Source organism: Molossus molossus, unplaced genomic scaffold, assembly GCF_014108415.1.
Source record: "Molossus molossus isolate mMolMol1 unplaced genomic scaffold, mMolMol1.p scaffold_m16_p_11, whole genome shotgun sequence".
NCBI classification, from domain to species: Eukaryota; Metazoa; Chordata; class Mammalia; order Chiroptera; family Molossidae; genus Molossus; species Molossus molossus.
Window position 1 is genome coordinate 67,107,384 of NW_023425346.1, and position 26,949 is coordinate 67,134,332.

Below are 26,949 nucleotides of genomic sequence, written 5' to 3' on the forward strand. Positions count from 1 at the left end.
CTTTGATTTGTTATAGTTTTTCTCTTAGTCCAGCCAAGAAAAGGAAGTAATTAAATTTAATATAGTTTTGGGGCCGTAGCTAAAACTATTAAGCCCTGAAACTTCTCTTATAATACCACATCCAGAATGTTAAACCACAAATCTTGCCAGGATGCCCTTTTAAAATAAGACTGAAAAGACCAACAACCTTGAATTTCTCACTTTGCTTTTAACATTTCATCCCAATCACATCTCAGTATCCAATTAAATGCTTTCACTTACCGTTAGAAGGACTGATTATTGCCAGCCTTTGCCAACAATGCTTATAGCCACCTGTCAGGCCAGCATCAGTTTCTCCTCAGAAGGTCCATTTCAATTTATCATGGTCCTGAAGGTTTGATATTCTTTGGATATAAATTCAAGACAGGAATGCTTACAACAGTCAGATGGCATACCTCAAAGCTGAGCACAGCTGGTGTATGGGTGTATGGAGGTCCTGTTATGGACAATCACTCAGAATCGGCTCTGGTAGTAGCCAGGTATATTCTTGCTTCTCTGTGCCAGATACTTGGGAAGGCACCAGCACAGCCTTCCCCCTCTGAACCCCATGACTGCTTCCCCCATCCGTGTGCCCTCACCTCTTCTCAAATTCTGCCATGACACCTACACTCATAAAGCCAGCCCAGGCGCAAGTTTCCCTTGGTTGACATCTTCAGCTAGATGTTTTTAAGCATTGGGAAAAGAAAGTGCTAAAATCATATTGCATCAAACAGTATGAAAATAGAGTATTTAGGGACGTGACAGCAGCATTACTTCTTTATAGTCATGAAAAGATTTTCTTTTAAAGCATTTTTCAGATATGATAACATCTGTCTGTGCAGCCTTCCCAAGAGGGATGCCAGTGGGAAGACGATTATCCAGATTTTATATCAGTAATAGCAACAAAGCCCAGAGAGAGACAAAGCAAGGTTTTATGTTCCTTGTCCCTGGAGAGCCGGGGAAATAACTCTGGTCTTTGGAGTTTCAAGAAAATCTGCTTTCTGGTAGTAGCGAGCTAGCTTCGTTGCTCATTGGAGAGCTTGTTTTAAGGGGGATACTCCTTTAAAAGCCTATTAAATGCTTTTATATCAATTTGAAGGATTTGAATCAGAAACGAAGGAGGGCTATTAGAAAGTACATGCTGTGCCTGCAGCTCGAGGGAAGAAATTGCAGTTACCCTGTCAGATCCAAAATTTGCTTAACTTTTACATTCTCGAGGACTAGGGCTCCTGCAGACTTTGAAATCGACAAATTGAGTCAATTTGCTGTACCTGTTATTTCAAATTGGAGCCGTGATATTTAAGTCTTCTGTGGACAAGGAGGCAATAGTCATGGATTCATAGAGCCAGCATTATTTTAGGTCACATATGATATTTAAATACAATAAACCATCTGCCACGTTTTTTATTCTTAGAACAACGTGATCTTCTAATACAAATACATGTGCCAAAGTCAAAAATACATCATTCCCATCCATCTTACCATGGACTCGCAGCCTTTTAGGCAACTTAGCATATTACCTCACATCTCAATTATTTTCTATAGTGTATTCATGCTCCTCAGAGAATTTATTGTCAGAGGATATCGCCCTGGCCGGTTTGGCTCAGCGGTTAGAGCGTCGGCCTGCGGTCCGGAGAGACCCGGGTTCGGTTCCCGCTAAGGGCATGTACCTCGGTTGCAGTTTGTCCCCGGCCCTGGTTGGGTCGTGTGGGTGGCAGCCACTCGATGTGTCCCTTTCACGTCGATGTTTCTCTCTCTCTCTCTCCCTCTCCCTCTATCTGGACAAAATATCGAAAAATGTCCTCGGGTGAGGATAAAAAAAAAAAACAAAAACAAAAAAAGGAGAGGATATCACAGCCAGAGATACTAGCTATGTCTCTGATTAAATATTCTTCCCTGACAAAGGAAAAACCCTGGTAAAATTAAAAAGGACTAAGTAAAATTTATTTTTAATGCTCTCTTCCCAATTAAAAACCCTCCTTGCCTAAAGGTTGTGACTTATATGTTTCAAGGCTACATGAAAATAAAGAGAAAAGGGTGATGAGCAGGTATAGAAGGGTGATGAGCAGTGAAGCATCCCTCCCTCCCCTGTCCAGGTTTGCCTAACACCTGCCCACTGTCCTCCTCCGGGCCGACCCCAGGTCAGGCTGCCCAGCAACAGTGCACGTCTATCCGCATATACCTCCCGTTTCCATCCCATCCGCCACCACATTCTGTAGATTGTGCTGGTAAAATATTACTCTCTTATCTCTTTTTCTCTAGTTCCACTTCATGTCTTTAGTTGATGCTATTTGCATCTCTGGCCTGGAGGACTGCAATATTTTCTAACTGCAGTCCTCAAACTTCAGTCTCAGTCCTTCAAATCCATGAATTTTCTGAAGTAAAAATGTGATCATATTGGCTCTGCTTTAAATCCTTCAATCACTCCGCATAGTCTCCTGAAGATATGCCAGAGTGTCCTACAGTGGAAGCACAGTGCCTTTATTAGCTGACCTTGCGGGTCACTCCAGCCTCGGCCCACCTTGCCCTGCGTGTACCAGCCAATTACTTCCCCTCTTCTCTGTCACACGTCCATGTCTCTACCTACATAAAGCTCTCAATTTATGGAAAGCCCCTTCCTTCTGTCCCACAGTGAGCTTGTTCTTATCCTTGAAGATAGTTCAGATTTTCTTGTGAAGGTTTCCCACCCATTGGTAACATTTATTTGCCCTTCTCCCACTATATTATAATTATTTATAAATTTTATTCATTCAACAGATATTTATTGAGTTCCTTCTCTATTCCAGCCTCGTAGATGTGCTTGAGCTCTGAATAGAAGAAAAGCAGAACAAATATAATCTCAATCCCATGAGGTTTATAGCTTAGTGTAAAAGGACACACCTTAACCAAATAATCACTAAAGTGTATAAGTACTAACTGCAGCAAGTGTTGAAAGAACAATAAACAAAGCTAAATAGATATGAGCACCTGAGCAGGAGGACCTGATCTAATCTTCAGGATAAGGGAAGGCCTCCCTGAGGAAGTCACATTTAAACAGTTGTGAAAACTAAGAAAAAAAGGACGGAGAGAGGGAGGGAAGGGGGAAAGATAGGAAGGGAGGGAGAAACCCAATTAACTTCAAGGACACCCCAATCAGAGAAAATAGCATGGCTGAAGGCATTGAATCAGAACAGAGTGTGGGTCAGTCCTAGTCTACATATCAGTATGTAGAGTGTTTCTTAGTATGTAGAGTGAAACTTCAGTTCTTCAAAAGCAATGCTATCTCTTGCTTCTCAACCTTTGGCTGTGCTATTTCCTGTGTCCAGGAGACTGTCGCCATCCCAGCTCAACTGGCCATCTCCAGATCTTCCATAAGGTTCAGGTAATGGACCACCTCTTCTAGGAAGAGATCTTGGATCCCTAAATTCAGATTCTGTGCCACTGCAACATGCTTCTACAGCATCCTGCCCTTTCTCCATGACAGCGCCTATGGTCTGTAAGTGCTTAATTAATGAACTGTGTTCTCCACTACATTGTAAGTTCATGAGGGCAGAGAAATTGCCCTGAATACACGGCTCTTAGCATAATGCCAGGCATGTAAAGCATGACATGGAAATCACCAACTTCTCCCTAATTCAGATACCAAACTTTCTTTTTAATGCAACAAATTAGCCTATCTCATATAACCGCAGGAAATATAAAATCTACTTGGGTTTTGTCCCAGTATTTGTATGGATCTCCAGGGAAACATCCCATAAACCTGCTCTGGTTGTTGCTTCCCCCCTCAGCCTGTCTTCCTCCCTCAGATCACCACTCCCCTCCCTCTGTTGCTTCCAGAGGCTGCTGCTCTCTTGTGTCAATTGGCTTTCTACTGGCGTATTCGGTTTCTACTGCTGCTTAACCGACTATCACAAACCTGATGGCTTGCAACAACACCATTTATTATCTCACAATCACTGTGGGTTAGGCCTAGTTCTAGGTACAGATAAACTGGCTCCTCTGCTCAGGGTCACTCTAGGCTGTGATTAAGGTGTCATCTGGGGCTGCCATTTCATTTGAGGATCAAGATCCTCTTGTCAACTCACTGGTTCTTGGCAGTGTCTGAGATCCCTGCTTTCTTGCTAGTTGTTTGCTAGAGACTGCTCTCAGCCCCTACAGGCCACCCTCAGGTCTTCGACTCATGGTCCCTTTCTCCCACAACAAAGTAAGCAGCTTCGTTGATTAAGCCCTTTAGTAAAGTGTCAGCTGCTGCTTTTGTCTCTTGTAAGGGCTCACCTGAATAGGTCAGGACTTCACCTATAACCTCTCTTTTAATTAATTCAAAGTCAACTGATGAGGAACCTCTATTACATCTCCAAAATCCCTTTGCCTAATGAAATAACTATCTCAAGACTGACTTCCCATAATAGCTACAGGTTCCACCCACAAACAAGAGCATTATACACCAGGAAACAAGGGTCTTGGGAGATATCTTAGAATTCTGGCAATCATACCTCAGTTCACCAAAGTACAGACATGAGTTTGTTTTGTTTAAAAGAAGCATTAACAAATTGTTGAGTCCAGCCAAATGAATAGCATCTTAGAAAGAAAATTTAAAACTGACTCTGACCCTCAGTGACATTAGAGTTCAAACACCTGGCCTTCTACAATAAACCACCTAGTAGTAAACAGTCTATTTATACACCAAGGAGGGCCTTTGAGTATCTCTCCCCATCCAGAATGCAGCACCCCTTGCCTTGGCCAAACTGGAACCAGGAGGGAGAATAAAAATAAGCATTCTATTAATCTCCAGGTTCTTGCCAAAACCCCAATTATTAGAATAATTTGATGAGAATAAATTCACTTTTTAAAAAAGGAAAAGAGCCCTGGCCGATTTGGCTCAGCGGTTACAACATCGGTACGCGGACCGGAGAGACCAGGGTTGTTCGGTTCCGCTAAGGGCACGCACCTTGGTTGCAGTTTGTCCCCAGCCCCAGTTGGGTTCCTGTGGGTGGCAGCCAGTTGATGTGTGTCTCTCTCACATCGATTTTTCTCTCTCTCTCTTCCTCCTCTCTCCCTCCTGCTCTATCTGAAGATGAATGCAAAAATGTCCTCGGGTGAAGATTAAAAAAATAATAATATAAATAAATAAATGGGGAAAAAAACATATTTATAGAAAGTAGTTTACTTCTTTATTGTCTTAAACCTTTCCATTTCAGAACAGTATCTTGGCTTTTCATTTGCATAAATAAAAGTCTTACTAAAGTGCTTTTTTTCTTAAAAAAAACTCTGAACCAATCTATTCTCAAGTGTGGAATTCCAGCTTTACCTCTAGAACACTGGAAAAATAAATGATAGCAGCTTTAAACATAAGTACCTCCCCACTTTCAACCAATCAAGCTTTCAGAAAGATAAAAACTGGTCTCATAGAGAGCACCTCATTGTAGACCTAATTATAAAACTCAAAACAATAAAATATACGGAAAAAGAAAACATAGAAGAAGGTATTTTTAACCTTGGGCTTGGAAAATATTTTTTAACTATAACAACAGATACAAAATTCATAAAAGAGCAAATTACTCAATTCGACTGACTTATCAAAATTAATATTTTCTGCTTTTTGAAACAATCGAAAAATATTAAAGGACAAGCTACAGACTAGAAGATCATTTCAAATCATACACCTGTAAAGCACCTGTATCCAGATTATATATAGAACTCTCAAAACTCAATAACAAAAAAAAAAAAAAAACCATTAAAAATAGGCAAAAGATTTTAATAGACATTTTACCAAATGAAGTATACACCTGGCAAATAAACCCATATAAAGATGTTCACAGTCATCTGTCATTAGGAAAATGAAAATTTTTAATTTTTGAGATATCACTAAATCCTACTGGAAGGGTTGCAATTAAAATGACTGACAATACCCAGTGATGGGAAGGGTATGGAGGAAATGGAACTCTCATACACTGATAGTGGAAATGTGTAATGTTTCATCTACTTTGGAAATGAATTTGGCAGTTTCTTAAAAAGTTAAGTGTACACCTACCATAAGTCTAGTCATTCCATGCCAAGAAATTTACCCAACAGATGACAAAATACAGGTTCACACACAAAGACTTGAATGTTCATACGTGGCAGCTTTATTCGTAATAACCAAAAACTGAGAGCCACCCAAATGTCATCAATAGGTGAATGAATAACACACTGTGTTATATCCATACACAACAGTATACAAAGGAATAAACTTTTGATAGCACTAAAATAAAGATGAACTCCAAAATAATCATGCTGAGTAAAAGAAACCAGACAAAACAAATAACATACTCTATAATTCCATTTATATAAAATGATTTTAAATGCAAACTAATCTATAAGGAAGAAAGCAGATCCCTTTTTTCTGGTTATGGAGGAGAGTAGGGAGGAAGAGGAAGAAAGAAAAAACAACGAGGGATTAGGAAACTTTGCAGCTAGTGGCTATGTTCATTATCTAATTGTGACCATGATTTCACAGAAGTTTATGTATGTCAAAACTTGCCAAGTTGGACATTTTAAACATGTACATTTTGTCAATTGTCAATTTTATCTCAATACAACATTTCTGTTTAAAAAAAAAAAAAAAAACAGAAATAGAAACATGGGGCATAAAAAATAAATAAATTACTGCTAAAATAGAAATATATATTCAGTGAAAAATGTTCATCAGAAATTTAAAGAAAAACAAAAATATTTTCAGACAAAAGCTAAGAACATCATCTGCAGACCACACTAATAGATACTCTTCTCAGAGACATGGAAAGAAATAAAAATTATAAATATGTAGGTAAATTAAATGAATATTAAATGTAAAGCAAAATTATAATATCTCAACTTAAAATATATAGAGAATAAGAACAAAAATGGCATATGAGTTCAGAGGCACTAAATTGAATAAAAGAGTTCTAAGGTCCTTGCATTTTCCAAGAAGAAGGGCAAAATACTGACTAATACTTACCGTTGTAAAGTCAAGGTATATACTGGATAGGGGCCACCTCTAGGAGTAGAAAGGAGGCACAATTAAATTCTAAAATGGTGGCAATATTCATGTCCTAACCTGAATGATGGTTACACAGCTGTCTGCTTCGTAATGAATCATTGAGCTATACATTTTCACTTTGTACATTTTTCTGCATTTGTATTATATTTCACACTTCAAAGTTTTAAACATCTGGGGCTGGTGGGGGTCTCCCAGTGATCAAGCACAAACTCCTAAACCATTTTCAAGCCTTTGCTCATATCGCATCTGCTAACAGCCCATTGGCCAAAGCCAGTCATATGGCATAGCCCCAAGTTGGGAGGTGTACTTCACCTTCCATTAAGCACACTTTTTCTGTAAGGGGCCAGATAGAAATATTTTAGGTTTTTCAAGCTACATAAATTTCTTTTGTAAATTCTTCTTATAAAAAAAAGAAACTTAAAAAATATAAAAGTAATTATTAGCTGAGGACCTTAAAAAAAAAAAAAAAAGCTGCGGCTAGGTTTGGCGCATTGACCATAGTTTGCCTCTCATTGCATTTGGCCATGATAACATGGGTATGGGAAAGGTTTTTAAAAAGAGGAGGGTGATCATTTAGTCTGCCACAATTCATCATTTTGGCTATAAGTATTCATACCCCTATCATAGGCAAAATATTTTCACCCCTATCTAACAACACTCCAAAATTCACTCAAACATTAAGCTCAAGTTCTCTTCTACATCAGGTCCTAATATAGCCACTCTCGATTTGTAGATATAGGAAGTAAAAGGACAGGTTCTATAATTGTCAACGGAGAATAGGAATATTGCACTAAAAACTTTCATTCAACCCTGGCCAGTTTAGCTCAGTGGTTGGAGCGTCAGCCTGCAGACCAGAAAGTCCCGGGTTCAGTTCCCACTAGGGGCACATACCAAAAAATAAAATATAAATAAAAATAAAAATAAACTTTCATTCATATAAAGTAAGAATGGCCTGGCAGGTGTGTCTCAGTGGACTGAGCTTTGTCCCATGGACTAAGAGTCACCCCATGGACTGAGAGGTCCCAGTTCAATTCTCAGTCAGGACACATGCCCGAGTTGCAGGCTCAATCCCCAGTAGGTGGCGTGCAGGAGGCAACCAACCAATGTTTCTCTCTCACATCGATGTTTCTCTCTCTCTCCCTTATTCTCTCTCTAAAAAAGAAGTAACAAAAAAAAAAAAAAGGTGTTTAAAAAAGTAAGAATGACCCAGCTGGTGTGGCTCAGTGGTTGAGCATCAACCCATGCACCAAGAGGTCATGGGTTTAATTCCCGGTCAGGGCACATGCCTGGGTTTCAGGATCAAACCCAAGTAGGAGGCATGCAGGAGGCAGCTGATCAATGGTTCTCTCTCACAGCGATGTTCCTATCTCTTTCTCCTTCTCCCTTCCTCTTTCTCCAAAAAAATCAATTGAAATATATTTTTTAAATATATATAGATATATATATAATGGTATAGAAATTTAAGCTTGACCTCTAGTGAATTCATATTGAGACTGTTTTCCAGGAATGAATTAGATGCCAAGGGTCATCTAAATATAAACACAAAGATTTTTGTGTTTTTAACAAATATTTAAAGTCAATAAATAAGATCTTTAAAATTATTGCTAATAGTTAAACTTTATGCAAAGAAAATAAATCTAATAGTTAAAAGGAGGAACCTTTAATGTCAAGAAATAATACATTTGGATCTATCCAACAGGAAGATATAACCTTGATAAACATATATGCACCCAACATAGGAGCACAAAATATATTTAAAAACTTTTGGAGGACTTCAAAGGAGAAATCGATAGCAATACAATCATAGCAGGGGACTTCAACACCCCGCTCACATCACTGGATAGATCCTCTAGACAAAAAATTAACAAGGAAACAGAGACTCTAAATGAAGCACTAGACCAAATGGATTTAATAGATATCTACAGAGAACTACACCCCAAAACTACAGAATTCACATTCTTCTCAAGTGCACATGGAACATTCTCAAAGACAGACCACATGTTAGGGCACAAACTAAGACTCTACAAGTTCAAGAAGATTGAAATTATATCAAGCATCTTCTCAGACCACAGTGGCATGAAACCAGAAATCAATTGCAAGAAGAACATACAAAGACATTTGAACAAATGGAAGCTAAATAGCATGTTATTAAACAATGAATGGGTCACCGAGGAGATCAAGGAAGAAATCAAAAACTTCCTGGAAACCAATGAAAATGAAGACACAACAACACAAAATCTATGGGATGCAGCGAAAGCAATTCTGAGAGGGAAGTTCATAGCACTACAGGCCTACCTCAAAAAGCAAGAAAAATCTCTAATAGACTATCTAACCTCACAACTTAAACAACTAGAGAGCAAACAAAAAGAAAACCCCAGAGCAAGTAGAAGGAAGGAAATAGTAAGGATCAGAGCAGAAATAAATGACATAGAGACCAAAAAAAACAATTCAGAGGATCAATAAAACAAAGAGCTGGTTTTTCGAAAAGATAAACAAGATTGATGGACCCTTAGCTAGACTCACCAAGAAACAAAGAGAGAGAACCCAAATACATTAAATCAGAAATGAAAGAGGAGAGATAACAACTGACACCACAGAAATACAAAAGATCATTAACAACTACTATGAACAATTAATTATATGGCAACAAATTCGAAAATGTAAGCGAAATGGACAAATTTCTAGAAACACATAGTCTCCCAAAACTGAATCAGGAAGAGATAGAAAACTTGAACAGACCAATAACAACAGAAGAAATTGAAGATGTAATCAAGACTCTCCCAGCAAACAAAAGCCCAGGCCCGGATGGCTTCACGGGGGAGTTTTACCGAACATTCAAAGAAGAACTAATACCCATTCTCCTCAAACTATTTCAAAAAATTCAAGAAGAAGGAAGGCTTCCAAACTCGTTTTATGAAGCCAGCATAATTCTAATTCCAAAACCAGAAAAAGACACTACAAAGAAAGAAAACTACAGGCCAATATCCCTGATGAATATAGATGCCAAAATCCTGAACAAAATACTAGCAAATCGAATCCAGCAATACACCAAAAAAATTATCCACCATGACCAAGTGGGATTCATCCCAGGGATGCAAGGCTAGTACAATATTCGCAAATCCATAAATGTGATTCACCACATAAATAAAATGAAGAATGAAAACCACATGATAATATCAATAGATGCTGAAAAAGCCTTTGACAAAATCCAGCATCCATTTCTGATAAAAACGCTCAGCAGTGTGGGAATAGAGGGATCATATCTAGACATAATAAAGGCCATATATGAAAGACTGACAGCCAACATCGTACTCAATGGGCAAAAACTAAAAGCATTTCCCTTAAGAACAGGAACAAGGCAAGGATGCCCACTTTCGCCACTCTTATTTAACATAGTACTGGAAGTCTTAGCCACAGCAATCAGACAGGAAGAAAAAATAAAGGGATCCAAATTGGAAAGGAGGAAGTGAAATTGTCATTATATGCAGATGCCATGATACTGTACATAGAAAACCCCAACGACTCCACCAAAAGTTTACTAGACTTAATAAATGAATTTGGCAAAGTAGCAGGATACAAAATTAACGTCAAGAAATCAATGGCATTCTTATACACCAATGATGAACTAACAGAAAGAGAAACTAAGAAAACAATCCCATTTACCATTGCGGCAAAAAAATTAAGATACCTAGGAATAAACTTAACCAAAGAAATAAAGGTCCTATTCGCAGAAAACTACAGGTCATTGAAAAAAGAAATAGAGCAAGATATAAAAAAGTGGAAGCACATACCTTGTTCATGGATTGGGAGAATTAACATCATTAAAATGTCCATATTACCCAAAGCAATATATAGATTCAACGCAATCCCCATCAAAATACCAACGGCATACTTTACAGAATTAGAACAATTATTTCAAAAGTTCATATGGAACCAAAAAAGGCCTCGAATAGCCACAGCAATCTTGAAAAGGAAGAACAAAGTTGGAGGGATTACAATACCAGATTTCAGGTTATACTACAAAGCCACTATAATCAAAACAGCCTGGTACTGGCACAAGAACAGGTATATAGACCAGTGGAACAGAACTGAAAACCCAGAAATGGACCCAAGGCAATATGCTCAATTAATATTTGACAAAGGTGGCAAAAGCATAGAGTGGAGTAAGGACAGCCTCTTTAATAAATGGTGCTGGGAAAATTGGACAGCTACTTGCAGAAAAATGAAACTAGACCATCAACTTACACCCTACACCAGAATAAACTCAAAATGGATAAAAGACTTAAATGTAACTCATGAATCCATAAAAATCCTAGAAGAGACTGTGGGCAACAAAATTTCAGACATCATACGCAGCAGAATTTTTACTAACACATCAACTAAGGCAATAGAAACAAAGGAGAAAATGAACACATGGGACTACATCAAACTCAAAAGCTTCTGCACAGCGAAAGATACAATCATCAAAACAAAAAGGCTACCCACTGTATGGGAGAGCATAATTTCCAATGATGTATCAGATAAGGGGTTAATTTCCAATACATATAGAGTGCTCATACAACTCCACAAAAGGAAGACAAAGAATCCAATTAAAAAATGGGCAGAGGAACTAAATAGACACCTCTCCAAACAGGACATACAAATGGTAAGAAACATATGAAGAAATGCTCATCATCACTAATCATCAGAGAGATGCAAATCAAAACAACAATGAGGTATCACTTCACACCTGTCAGAATGGCCGCCATCAACAAATCATCAAACAACAAGTGTTGGCGAGGGTGTGGAGAAAAGGGGACTCTAGTGCACTGCTGGAGGGGATGCAGTCTGGTGCAGCCACTATGGAAAACAATATGGTGTCACCTCAAAAAATTAAAAATTGATCTTCCATTTGACCCAGTGATCCCACTTCTAGTAATATACCCTAAGAAGCATAAAACACCAATCAGAAAGAATATATGTACTCCCATCTTTGTAGCAGCACTATTTACAATCACTAAGATCTGGAAACAGCCCAAGTGCCCATCAGTAGACGAATGGATCAAAAAGCTGTGGTACATATACACAATGGAGTACTATGCAGCGGTAAGAAAGAAAGATCTCTTATCCTTTGAGACTACATGGAGGGACCTTGAAAGTATCATCCTAAGTGAAACAAGCCAAACAGAGAAAGACAAGTTTCATATGATCTCACTTATTTGTGGAATATAATATACATAACAGTTTGAGGAATGGGGTAGTCCCAGAGATGTGGAAGCGGGGTACAGACTGACAATCCCCTAAAGAGGGGGGAGGAGGGGGAGGGATGAACCACAGAACTTATGTGCATGTATGCATGAACAGTGGACATGGACAACAATCTGGGGAAAGGGCGGGGGGGGGGGAGGGGGGAATCAGTGGGAGAAAAAGGAGAAACATCTGTAACCAAAATTAATCAATAAAAAAAAAAGAAATAATACACTTATACTGAGCATCAATTTATGTGAAAATGGACTTTAGTTGATTCAACACTTATTATGAGCTAACAATGTAATGAGCCTTCCAAAAAATCTAATAAAATCAAGCTATGTTTAGAAAGTAGATTACCCAACCAGGGGATGCTGTTATTATTCTTTTGATTGTTCAAATTACATATAATAAAAATATGTTCTATTTTAAGAGAAGCATTGATTAAATTGAATGCTTCTAGAGGAAAGTAACCAAAAAAATGAAGGCCCTTCAAAAATGCTATGTGATAGCCCTGGCTGGTTTAGCTCAGCAATTAGAGCGTTGGCCGGGGGTCCAGAAAAATCCGGGTTCGGTTCCCACTAAGGGCAGGTACCTCGATTACAGTTTGTCCCCTGCCCTGGTTGGGTCGTGCGAGTGGCAGCCACTCGATTTGTCCCTTTCACATCAATGGTTCTCTCTCTTCCTCTTTCTTCCTCCTGCTCTATCTGAACAATAAATGAAAAAAAATGTCGAGTGAGGATAAAGAAAAAAAAAATTGCTATGTGATAAACATGTAAAGGAATTTGGAAAGTTCATCTTAAAAAAGAAAAAGACAAGAAAGGAAGGGAAACATGAGGAACATCTTGAAATGTTTTCAGGCTGTCATGCAGAAGAGGAAGTAGTTTCACTGATTGTTGTCATAGATCAAGGGTTGGCCATATGTAGGGCAATGGATGGGCCAACTGTTTTTATTATGCCAACTGGAAAGTAAGTATTGTAGGTCTTGTAGTCTCTTCCAAACACTCAATTTTACCACTGTAACAGGAAAGCAGTCACAGACAACACATAAATTAATTTACACAGATGTGTTCAATAAAATTCTACTTATGGAACTTCAAATTTTAATAAAATTTCCACATATCACAAATATTGTTCCCATTTTTTTTCAACTATTCAAATTTATTTTAAATATTCTTAGCTCACTAGCCATTCAAAAATAGGCAGCAGAGTGTATTTGACACATAGGCCAAGTATGCCAAACTCTGCTACAGGTAACAACCTAAGCAGTTGGGTCCTAGTGATAAGAAAGCAAACGTCAGTTTAAAAACACATTGTTCTAATACTTGAAACATAAAATGCAATGTTGTGCAGGTGCTGTTGATAACCTGCCCCATATCTCTTGGCCCACCTCTGAGTTCCATAGACAATTCCTCTGCAAACTGACAGCTCTTCATTTTAAATACCTTCCACTCTGCCTTTCTCCAGTGTCAGAGGAGCTAGCACAGCCCACCCGCAGGGCAGCCTGGGAGAGCTGGAGCAATCTCAACCAACCATGTCTAAGAGACAGAGAATAAATACTTCAGCTTCCCTCCCTAGGTGGAACATTTCTCAGTTAGGTTCTCTACTGTCCACCACAGAATCCCCATTGCAACTAAGCCCTAATTGCCTCATTAATTCAAACTACACTAGCATTCCCCTGTCTATGTCTCATTTTTTCTCCACTTGTACTTCGAAGGATTACCTCCCAAATAAACTACCTGCACTCAAGAACTGATCTCAGGTTCTACTTTGTGCAGATTCAAATTAAAATAGATATGTCAACTTGGAGTTAATGATCATGCCTTTAGGAACCAGATGGTCACTTGCTATGGAAATGGAAGTGATTTTTAAGTTAGACTAGTGACTCTCAACTGACTGTGTCCCCTAGAGGACGTTTTTAATTATCCTGGTTGCCACCACCCCTACTCCATCCAGCATCTAATGAGTAGAGACAAGTGATGTTGCTAAACATTTTACAATACACAGAACAGTCCCACACAACAAAGAATTATCCAGTTCAAATGTCCACAGTGCTGAGTTTGAAACACCCCAAATTAAACTGAAGAATAATCTAACTGGACTCTAACATCCTGTACTGTTCTAAGATTCTGTTATTTTAAGAAAGATTCTTAACCTGAATGAGCTTCAAAGGACTCAAAATATCTTGGAAATTAGGTACAAAATCTTTTGCCTATGTCTATTTCTGTATTTCTGTGGAGAATGACCATAGCTTTTATGAATTTCTCTATGGGGTCTGTGATCCATAAAGGTTAAGAATCTGGTTCTATAATAAATAATTTTTAATCATTTTACCACGGGTCTGAATCTTTAATCACCTTTTTCCCTCTTCTATTCTGTTAAGAAATGCAAGGGTTGACTTTTCATGTTTGACAGCAGTTCTTTCTAAGGCTGTGTAATTCTGATAGTATTGGAAGTAGGCAAAGAAGATACTAAATTTAGTTAATTATGATATATTAAAAGGACACAAGCTTCCTGGCAATCAATCTGGCACTTTTCTCAAGTACTAAGAAGATCATTTTTTTAAATACCTAATTAGTCTAGCTCAGCAAATATCACTACATATTGAGGAAGTAAATGAGCAAATGAAAATTGCAGAGAGAGAAAAGTCCTTTATTCCTTACTTTATATCTTTTTGAACACAGAGCCAGTGCCAACAAAAGGCCTCAGATAAAGAATTGGTATAGACCTATTCTCCTGTAGATTTCTTAAGCTGGGGCCATATAAATCATACAGGATTGCTTTATCTGCAGCAAAGAATTCTGTAGAGACATATTGAACCTATAAGAAATGGCAGAACCTGGCCAAGTTCTGTCTTTTGGGTAATAAATTCTACCACCATTCTGACTCTGCTTTAAGAGTTTTGTCTACTTTATTTTAGAGCAAGGTATGTGAATTTATCTGCAATATTTAAAGGATTTTTTTTTTACAAGGATCCAGTGTCTTAGATTAAGTAGGAATGATTTGGCATTCTGCATATGTAAAAGAATAAAAAAATAATAAGAACAAATAAATATGTGTGATATACAATCCAATCTAAAACAAAATCATACATTAAATCACTCAGAAATAATGAGATATGCAATCTTCTAATGATAGCAACCATTTGTGAGAAATTGCTAAGTACCAGATATGACAGATTCAGATAGATGATTGATTGATAGATAGTTAATAGATAGATGATAAATGGATGGATGGATGGATGGATAGATAGCAAAAAAGAAAGAATATGGATCAGTATATAAATACATTTAAACTTTGCTACAATTATTTGAGCTAGGAAAACATTTTCTATCCCCATTTTACAAATGAAGGCTTGGAGAGTTAAAATAATTTACCCAGGGCTATAGAACCAAAAACTCCAGAACAAAGATTTTAACCCAGGTTTCTCTAGTGCCAAAATGTATCTTTATCCCCACAATGCGATACTGTTGTACATGGTATAACAGCCTAATTAGAAGTGTTGGGAGGATTTGAATCTCGGTACTGAGAATATCTGAGCCACCAAGAAGATTTCAGAAACCAGTTGGAGTTGATAATCTGACCTGGAACAGTTTTAACCTTCACATAAACTGAGAAGCATCATAGGCCTCTATGCTATGCCTGTGAATTGGGAGTTTGAGGTATTCATCACCCGAAGTGTCCAGAGCTTTGTGGGAGCCACAAAGACACATTTAGGCTTCGGAAAAAAAAACTGTAAAAGTTGGCTTCTGTCAAAAACAGTAGTCTGGGTCTGTCCAAAGTATCTGAGAGCAAGAAGCTGTCATTGCCACTCAATGACTGAGACTGGGCTGGGAACCTGACCCAGAAAAAGTGAAGATCCTAACTTCCACCTCTGATTTCAACAATTAATTACAAAATAATTTAAATTAAGGAAATAATTCAGAGAAAAATGGGTTAAGGGTGAGAAGAGGAATTCCAACTCTTAGAGTCATATGGAGTAAAGACAGTAAATGAATTTGCTAGAAAGAGGGTCAGGAGCAGCAGATAGAAAAATGCCTATGCATTAGTAAGGACATTTTCAATTTTAAACCAAAGACGTTGAATGAACTCAGTCCACCAGAGGGAATAAAAATACCGGCCCTATCACTGAAAACTTCAAGAATAAATCTAGTTTCAGCTATGACTATAGAGAGGTGATCAGGGGTTGCCAGAGATTTTTGTCTTCATCTCAATTCTGCTTTCCTCTGTAGACTTCATCCTTGAGTAGACAATCCCTGTAATAACAAGGTGACCACCAGAAGCAAGAAAGCTTGCTTCCTGATAGCTGGAGGTCTGACCTGGCTTGGATCATGTGACCAGTTCTGAACCAGTCACTATGGCCTGATGGAGGAGGTCCTGTGCAGTAATTGCACATTCTCCCCTGGCCCCATTTTGGGGAGAGAGGGCACTGAAGTCAAGCCCACCCAACCTCAGGGACAGAGCATAGGTGGGATAAAGAGTCACCCATAGGAAAGGATGCTGAGCAGGGAAGAAATGAAAATGGAAATAATGCACTGAAGACTGCAGCAGGACTCTCAGTGCACATACGGGTGAAAACACAGTGCAGCCTGGAGCCAAGGCACACGTGTGAGGTGTCAGGAGGTGGGGCTCGCATTTCAGGCAGTTAAACATGTGCTGAATATTTGCTCCCGTATTTCATTGATTCTGAGGTGCGCATCTTTCACATTTTAACAATTCAGATAGCAGAATGTTTCTTACAGTGAATGACGTTCTGTGATCGCTGTTGGCCAGGGGGCAGCTGTGATATAGTTTTCAAAGTCTGCACGGAACTCGGCTATAATTCCTCATATTTTCATCTCTTCAATTGAGTTATGTGCATTGTTAATACTCTATTTGTAGAGTTCAACTGTTGTTTAAAATATCTTCAAAAAGATTAAAATATGATCCGCCATTAAAATTAATGTTATTTTATATGCAGAAAAGAAATCTGTGCAACAGGGCATGCATTTAATATTAATGAAGCACATATTCATGGTTGGAAAAGTGATTGCAATTCCATTTTTTTTTTTTTTTGCAAAGTAACACCAAGTGCTTTTTGACACCTAAGAAAGGATAACATCCACAAGTAGATGAAGCTCTATTACCTTTTTTCCACTGGTATATATATGAAAACATTGCCTTTCACATACCAAGAAATGCACCTATATACAATATATCTATTAGTCCAAAATAACTCTTTCAATAAATATGTCAATTAAATTAAATCATAATTTCAATTAAAGTAATGTCACCTAAATGAGTGGTAGCATTTCTTAGTAGTATGTATAATAATGTTTCATCTTAAAATCAATGATAATAGATTTAATGAAATAAGGTATATGACAGGCATTGTGGTAAGTACCAAAAATACGAGAGAAATCATTCATGCTCCCTGTATTTGAGGTGTGCATTTTTACTGGGGTAAGCTAGTAACTTTATTTCACTTGTTGCACACCCTTAGAATTCTCACCCAATCTCCATTTCAGACATGCTACAGGAATAACATTAATGAGAATACTTGCAGGTGATAAATTATTAAATTTACTAATTATAAAGTATTGAACTGCCTTGGAAACCCCAATACACCAAATATTTAAAGCCAAAAACCGTAGTTATCCCCGACTCTTCTCTGTTTCTCACACCCCACATCCAACCCATCAGAAAACCTTTAGCTTCAAAATATATCCAGAGAATCTGACTACTCTGCTACCACTATAATCCAATCCACTATCATCTTTTGCCTGGAGACCTCACAGGTCTCTCTGCTTCTGTTCTGACTCACCCACCTCCCACCCATGGTCTATTTTCAACAGAAAGCCAAAGTGATCCTTTTAAGCATAGTACATTATTATACTCATGTCACAAATCCTGAAATGGCCTACCACTACACTCAGAATAGCAACCAGAGTCCCTGCAATCCTACAAGGCCCTCGATGACTGGCCTCGTGTAACCTCTCTGACCTCTGCTATTGTTCTCCCTTTCAGTTACTCCATTCCAGCTTCCTGGTTTCCTGCTGCCTTTCGAACATGCCAGGCATGTTCCTGCTTCCAGCCTTGGCTGCTGCTCTTCCCTCTGCGGAACGTTGTTTGGGAGATATCTGCTTGGCCAATTCTCACCTCCTTTCAGTCTCTTCTCAAATATCACCTTGGCTATGAGGCCTCTCCTGATCACTCTAATAACAATTGCAATTGTCCCCTTTCCTCTGCTCTCCCAGGACCCCATACCCTGACCTAACTTCACTTTTCACTGTAGCATCTTCTTCTTCTAACACACTATATAATTTGCTTATGTGTTATATTTATTGCTTATTGTGTCATTCTTCACTGCTTCCCGCCCATGAATCTAAGCTCCATGAAGGCTATCTTTATTCTACGCTGCTGCATTCTAGCATTTAGAACAGTCATGGGCAAATAAGTAGACGCTCCATAAAAATTTACTGAATGAATACATGGGTGATTTTTACTAGTCCAAATATTTATATGAGTATAAGCACATGTCTGAAAACCACTTAGGATGGGCAGACAGGACATAAACTAAAAATCTTCTGAAGTCAGAAAGTAAATTATATCCTGAGAATGCCCTGCAGAAGATTACCTTTAGAACCTAAGGCACTAAGAGTACAGAAAAGGCAGGTAGAAGGGAGGGCAGGGAAACAGGATCTCTACCATGGGTGAAGGGCAGGTCTGCTGGCACTGGTGGCCCAAGCTCCTGGCATTAATGCCTACAGGCTACACCTAGTTGAATGGATAAAAGCTTCCAACAAGGTCCTTTAAAAATGAGCAATGTCAGGGACATCTTCCAGCCCCCACTCCCACCCTAAACCTCCCACCCGCTGCTATGGGCTACAAGGAATGTCCCAGCAGAATGCTAATCTTCCAAAATAGAACCCGGAGCTGTGTACCCAAAGCTGATATCCCTCACTTTTGTCAACAGGAAGCCTAAGTTTGCTGGTGGACACACACCCAGCATGAGCAGGCCAGCGACAATCAGGTCATATGACCAATTTTCACTCCCCCCTGACTCCCTTTTATGTTCTATACACTGAAGGAGTGAAAGAAGGAACAGCAATAAAGCTACTTGGAGAATCATTAAACTGCTTTTTGCTTTCAGTTCTATCCATACCTGTTTTTAAGGTAAAACTCCTTTGCAGAAAATAAAAGGTTTTGAAATAATATTAAAAATGTAATAAAAATGCATGTCATGGGTCCTGGCCAGTTTGGCTCATCAGCTGGCGGACCAAAGAGTTGCAGGTTCAATCCCATGGTCAAGGGTACGTACCTCAGTTGTGGGTTTGGTCCCTGGCTGCAGCTGGGGTCGTGCAGGAGGCAACCAATCAATGTGTCTCACATAAATGTTTCTCTTTCTCTCTCTCACCTTCCCTCCCTCCCTCCCACTCTATCTAAAAAAAAAAAAAAAAAAAATTAATGGAAAAACATTGTTGGGTGAGGATTAAAAAATAAAGGAAAAAAAGTGCATGTCATGGAAAGCTGAATACCTAAAGGTTCAAACTACTTCACCTCCTGGATCTCAAACTCTCTTTCTGACCAGGCATCACATCTCTCACTGTCCTCTCTCCTCACTTCAGCTGGACAGGCCACTATAAGATAATGCACTTCCTCCTAACATTTTGCCTCCACCTCCTGCAGAAATCCCACCCAAGCTTCAAAGACTAGCTTCAATTCTAAACCCCTTGGGAAGGCTGCAGCACACTGCTTGTTCTTTTCTTCCAACATGTCCCTGTCCTCTTTCCTTTTCAAATGCACTATGTATGCACTTGATATAATTTTCCATAAGACTTGAGTTTCTTCCTTATCTCTGCATCCCAGAAGCACACTGAGCATAATAGCCCTGGTCTGGAGGGCCACAGAGGCTACCCCATAAAGAAAGCATACTTGGAAATGCAAGGAAAAGGTGGGTCCAAGAAGATAAAGGGATTTGAAGTATTTTATAATGCCTTCATTTATATCACACTGACACCCTTTCCTATTAAGAAACCAGTAGAGCCCTGGCCAGTTTGGCTCAGCGGTTAGAGCGTTGGCCTGCGGTCCTGAGAGACCCGGGTTCGGTTCCCGCTAAGGGCACGTACTTCGGTTGCAGTTTGTCCCCGGCCCTGGTTGGTTGTGCGGGTGGCAGCCACTCGATGTGTCCCTTCACGTCGATGTCTCTCTCTCTCTCTCTCTCCTTCCTCTCTCTCCCTCCCACTCTATCTGTACAAAAAATGGAAAATATCCTCGGGTGAGGATAAAAAAAAAAAAAGAAAAAGAAACCAGTAGATTTTTTTTAAAAAATTTTTAAATGTTATCTACATGATTGTTGGTTTATTTTTTACATTTTTTTTTCAGTCAGAGTTGACATTTAACATTATATTAGTTTCAGGTGTAGCAAACAGTGGTTATACATTTATATAACTTACAAAGTGATTCCCCCAATAATCTAGTACCCACCTGGCACCATACATAGTTATTACAATTTTATTGACTGTATTTCCTATACTGTACTTTACATCCCCCTAACTAATTTGTAACTGTCAATTTGTACTTCTTAATCCCTCCTCCTCTTCCACTCAGTCCCTCAACTACCCTCTTATCCGGCAACTGTCAGTGTGTTCTCTGTATCTATGAGTTTGTTTCTGCTTTGTTTGTTCATTTAGTTTGTTTTTGAGATTCCACACCTAGGTAAAATCATACGGTTTTTGTCTTTCTCTGTCTGACTTATTTCACTTAAAGTTATCATCAATGAATAAACAAACAACAATGTTGGTGAGGAGGTGGAGAAAAAGGAACCCTCATGCACCGCTGGTGAGAATGCAGATTGGTACAGTTGCTGTGGAAAACAGTATGAAAATTCCTCAAAAAAATTTAAAAGAGAACTACCATATAACCTAGCAATCCCACTTCTGGGTATTTATCTAAAGAAATCCAAAACACTTATTCAAAACAATACATGTACCCCTGTGTTCACTGCAGCATTATTTACAACAGCCAAGATATGGAAGCAATCTAAGTTTTTATCTATAGACAATTGGACCTACGGGGTGTGATTGTTAATATTATTATTACTATTATTATTTTGCTCTATCTTAGTAGTTCTTCGAGGGTAAAGATCAAATTTTTAACCAAGAAAAACTCAATTGACTCTTTTTTTCCTAGAAAGTGGGGAAAGGAAGTAAACTAAGTTTTCCCTGTGCCAAAGGTCTCACAAGAGGTGCTGGAGGAGGAATGTAGGACTGTTGCCAATACATGAGACTCTGCACTGCCAGGAATGAGTACACCTCAACAAGAAGAACCTCTCAGGAGTAAAGAGCCAAGTGAAGAGGTAACCCTATAATTTGTTATCCCGACCGAGGCACTTCTGAGAGTGAAAGAGGCACCATTAACCGCTACATCAGGCATCAACTGAAACTGTCCCAGGCAAGCTCGAACCTATGACCCCTACAAACAGTCAGTGAAGCTGAAGACGAGACACCACGGGGGAAAGAGCGCTGTCACTCTAAAGCAGCTCTAGGTTGCTTAGAATAAGTCCCCTGACAAAGCTGCTTCTTGCAAGAGCCATTCAACATTCTACCACCTCTAGAAAGCTCAGCAGGAAAAGATAAAGTGCTAAGAATGTGAGGTTGAGCGTCCCAAACACCATGGCATCAGGAAAGTAGAAGCCTTTGGTGTCCATCAAAATCCACCTCTCACTGTTGTCATCAACCATGGGGGTCAGGAGTAACCTGCCAAGCTGAAGAGACCACATTACTCTGGAGGGTCTATCTTCTCTGCCACCAAGCAGAGGTAATGACTAAGGGAGAAGTGAGGCCCCATGATCTACTAGAACCAATGATGAGAAGAATCATAGAGATACAAAATGTTGACACTAGAAGGAGCCTTAGAGATCCTTTAACCCAGGTTCCCAATTTATGAATGAGGAAACATATCTCAGCAAGAATAAATAAATCATTTCATGTAACTGGAAGACAAAAGAATTATGATTTAATTTCCTCATTACTTCATTTAAAAACATGTATTGAGTACTCCCAATGTGTTGGGCACTAAAATAAGATCTGGTGGATACAAAATAAATAAGACATAGTCCTGCCCATGAGGATCTATATATTTATAGTTTAAATGTGCTAATAATAATATTTCAAAAATTGATTATTGAGTATATCATGAGACTTATGTTAATACCACTTGAAAATTGTAGCCAAATGGCAAAAAGAAAAAATTCTTAATAGGGAGAATGTTGGTAAACACTGCCACTGAATGGTAACTTTGCTAAGAATTCTTGCTGTGGAAAATGTTTAATAATAAACCCTCTTCCATTTTTCTCCTTTTTCTATTCCTTCTTACTCCACATTATGCATCACCACATATAAAGCGATGAGAATCAGACTGAAGCCTACAATTTTTTCTGTGTATATATATTATAAATATTTAAGTTCAAAATGCATATTTCTAGAATTAATAAAAAATAAATTTAATAATTATGCTCAGGTCTTTCTATTCTATCTATAAAACAAATAAGCCCCAAAAATCATACTAATAAACCTGTACCACTTATTCATAGAATGTCATCATGTAGAAAGATGATCATTATATATTAGTTTAGTGAGATCTTTCTAATTCATTCCATTTTCATAGAATTTATCAGAACAATCATGGGGAATTTTGTTTTGTGAGAAGAGAGAATTTGGGGCTGAAATGAAACCAGTACCTAGAAAAATTATCTCTACATATCCTAAACAGAACATTACTTGAACTCACAAACATGGGATACACTCTTCCTTAGACAACCACTTCAATTATTAAATAAAATGATTTACCATATCAATAAAGCATCAGAACCCAACACATAAAAGTTTCGTTGCTACAGACCATGTCTATCCTGTGGAAGTTCATTTCTCAATGTTTTTAAATTCAAACATTATTCAACAGTTTCAGTGACTTTCACATTCAAATATAATATGAATTCTCATTGTAATCTCATAAAATAAATGTTTTTGCACATACATGTTAGCAGCTCAAAATATAACGTGTCTTGAAAAATATGGAAAATGATACAATATAAATGTCTCCAATATTCTACTTTAATATTTAATTACAGTAATAAACTGGCACGGGTTTTCACAGCACTAAATATTTTAACCCATATTGTAATGTTTTACATTTTCTAAATGTCCAATTAAATGAGGATGACTTGAGTGAAAATATATTCAGAAACCCTCACATCATTCTTGGTTAGTATGATTTCTTTATGGTCCTAAAGGTGCTTAAATACAGTATAATGCTGAAAATATTGGAGCTTTCTCTAGTTCATAAGAATAACAATGCTTAAAAAAAGAAAAAGCAAGGGGGAGAAACATTATTAATTAAAATATAACTAGGTCCATATAGTGTGACTAAGGACAGATAAAAAGAAAAATAATTCTTGCTACCAGGTCCTATTCAAGTTTGGGGCACATGATGAGAAAAATTCTAAATCAAAGAACACAGTAAGATTTTTATTTCACTTCACAATTATACATTTAAAAGGTCGCCAGCCTCGCCTTATTTGGTACTAGCCTTCATGCAAAACATTAGAGTGAGGTAGAGTGTAGCACAATGTTTGCAAATGTGGGTTCTTACGTCATACTGATGTGGGCAAAACCCTAGCCTAGTGAGTTTGTGCAAGTTAGCCCAAGTTTCTAAACACCAATTTCCCCACTTCACAGAGTTGTTGAAGGTAAAATAAAACACAGTATGTGAACTATTTATAATCATTACTTATTAACAGAATTTTTTTTTATCCCCACCCAAGGACATTTTTCCATTTTTTGTTCAGATAGAGTGGGAGGGGGAGCGAGAGAGAAACATTGACATGAAAGGGACACATAGAGTGTTTGCCACCTGCATGACTTAACCAGGGCCGGGGACAAACTGCAACCGAAGTACGTGCCCTTAGCGGGAACCGAATCCAGGTCTCTCTGGACTGCAGGCCAACACTCTAACCGCTGAGTCCAACCGGCCAGGGCTTATTAACAGAAATTTACCAAGGATCACTATGATAGGCAAATCCATGGCCCCCCAAAGATGTTCACTGCTTCATTCCCGAACCTATAAATGTGTCCTCTGATGGGGCAAAGAGGAGTTAAAGTTGACATTCAGTGGACCTTGAAATATGAAGGTTATCCTGGATCCTCCAGGTGGGTTCAGTGCAATCACCAGGATCCTTCACAGTAAAGGAAGGAGGCAAGGGAGTCTGAGTACAAGATGTGACCACAAAAGAATTCAGTGTTGCTGGCTTTGAAAGTGAAGGAAGCATGTGGACAGCATCTTGAAAGTGGAAAAGACAAGGAGCCTCCCTCTTGCAGCCCTGCCAACCTCAGCCCAATGAGACCTCTGTCAGACTCTAACTTACAGAACTGTAAGATAGTAAATTTGTTTTTTTAAGCCACTAAATTGGAGGTAATTTGTTACAGCAGCAATAGAAAACGAATACTATTACCTATATGGTAAGAGCTCTGCTGGGTGCTAGAGATAATGAGATTAGCAAGACACCCTAGGGATGCATTTCTCTCTCCACAAGTCCCATTTTATGACCCTGGAATAACTTATTATAGTATATAATATTATGGATATTGCCCAGAAAAGTTCTTTAAGTATAATCTACACATGTAAGATAATATATTAAAACACATCTGTGGCATTTTATAGATCCGTATCTTGTTTCCCTTTTTCACATAAATAACTGAAATTGAAACTTTGGCATAGACGAAGCTGTGGGCAGAGATGGCAAGTCGCCTGCCAAAATGTTTTCCCCTTCTTCCCTACTGCTATACGATTGTTGTAGCAATGTTTCCAGCAAAACACTTAAATTTTAAGCTGCCCTTGAAGAAAAGGGCACCAAATGAGATGTAAACTAAAGTCTTAAGTTATAATTACTGGGAAAGTTCTCTTAAGGGGATTATTTATCTGGCAGAAGTCCTTATTTCTTTCCTCTTTCTTTCTGTCTGAAAAAATAGCAATTTTGTGCTACTTTATAAGAGGAGAAACCAATGAGTTAGAAACCAAGAACAGAAATCAAGAGAGAACCCAAGGATAGAAACCATGAATTGAGGGAGAGAGAGCAGAAAGATTGAAGGAGTCTGGGATGGACCCTGCACTGTCTACATCTGAAATTCTTTTACATGAGGAAAAATAAATTATTAACTTGTTAAGCCAGCCAAAAGTGATTCCTTATACCTGACCTAATGTTTCTTTCTCTAATTTTCCAAGTAAAGTTTCTTTAAAATCAGTCAGAATTTAACATTAAAAAGGAGGCTACTAAATGGTGCTGGAACAATTGGACATCTACAAGCAAAAAAATAAATAAATATATCTATACACAGACCTTAAAACCTTTACAAAAACTAAGTAAAAATAGGTCACAGACCCAAATGTAAAACACGAAACTATAAAACTCTTAGAAGATAATATAAAAGAAAACCTACATGACCTTGGGTATGGTGATGTCTTTTTAGATACAAAACAAAAGACATCATTGATGGAAGAAATAATTGATAAGCTGGACTTCATTAAAATGGAAGACTTTTGCTCTACCAAAGACACTGTCAAGAGAATGAAAAGATGAGCCACAGACTCAGAAAATATTTGCAAAAAAACATATCTGGTAAAGAACTATTATCCAAAATATACAAAAAACTTTTAAAACAAAACAATAAGAAAGCAAACAACCCAACTTTTAGAATGAACCAAAAACCTTAACAGACGCCTCACCAAAGATATGCAAAGATGGCAAATAAGCACATAAAAAGATGCTCCATGTCATCTGTCATCAAGGAAATGCACATTAAAACAGTAATAGGATACCTCTACACATCACTTAGAATGGCCAAAGTCCAGAACAACGACAATGGCAACTGCTGGCAAGGATGTGGAGCTGCAGGAGCTCTTTATTGGTGGTGGGAATGGAAAATGGTACAGCCACTTTGGAAGACACGTTGAAGGTTTGTTATAAAACTAAACAAACTCTTATCATACCACCCAGCAATCGCGCGCTTTCGTACAACCCAAAGGAGCTTAAATCTTATGTCCACATAAAAACTGCCCATGAATATTTATAGCAGCTTTATTCACAATTGCCAAAATGTGGAAGCAATCAAGATTGTCCTTCAGTAGGTGAATGTAACTCTGACATGCAAAAAGAAGTGAGCTATAAAGCCATGAAAATACATGGATGAACCTCAGCTGCACCTTACTAAGCAAAAGAAGCCAATATGAAAGGCTACATAGTGTATCATTTCAACTATATGACATTCTAGAAAAGGCAAAATCAGTGGTTTCCGGGGGTTAGGAGGGAAGGAAGGATTACTAAACTGAGCTCAGAGGTTTTTAGGGCCACTCTGTTTAATGCTATCATTGTGGACGCATGACATTATAAATTTGCCAAAACCCATACAATATATAATACCAAGAGTAAAAGCCTAATGTGAACTATAGACTTTGGGTGATAATGATATGTCAGTGTAGGTTCACCAGGTGTAACAAATGTACCATTCTAGTGCAGCTGTTGATAATAAGAGAGACTGTGCATGTGCTGAGGGAAAGGTAGAATATGGAATATGTATTGTACTCAATTTTGCCTTAATTTTCTTAATTTGTGTTAATATATATTTTTATTTTATTTTATATTTTTAGCAGTTTTAGGTTTACAGCCAAATTAA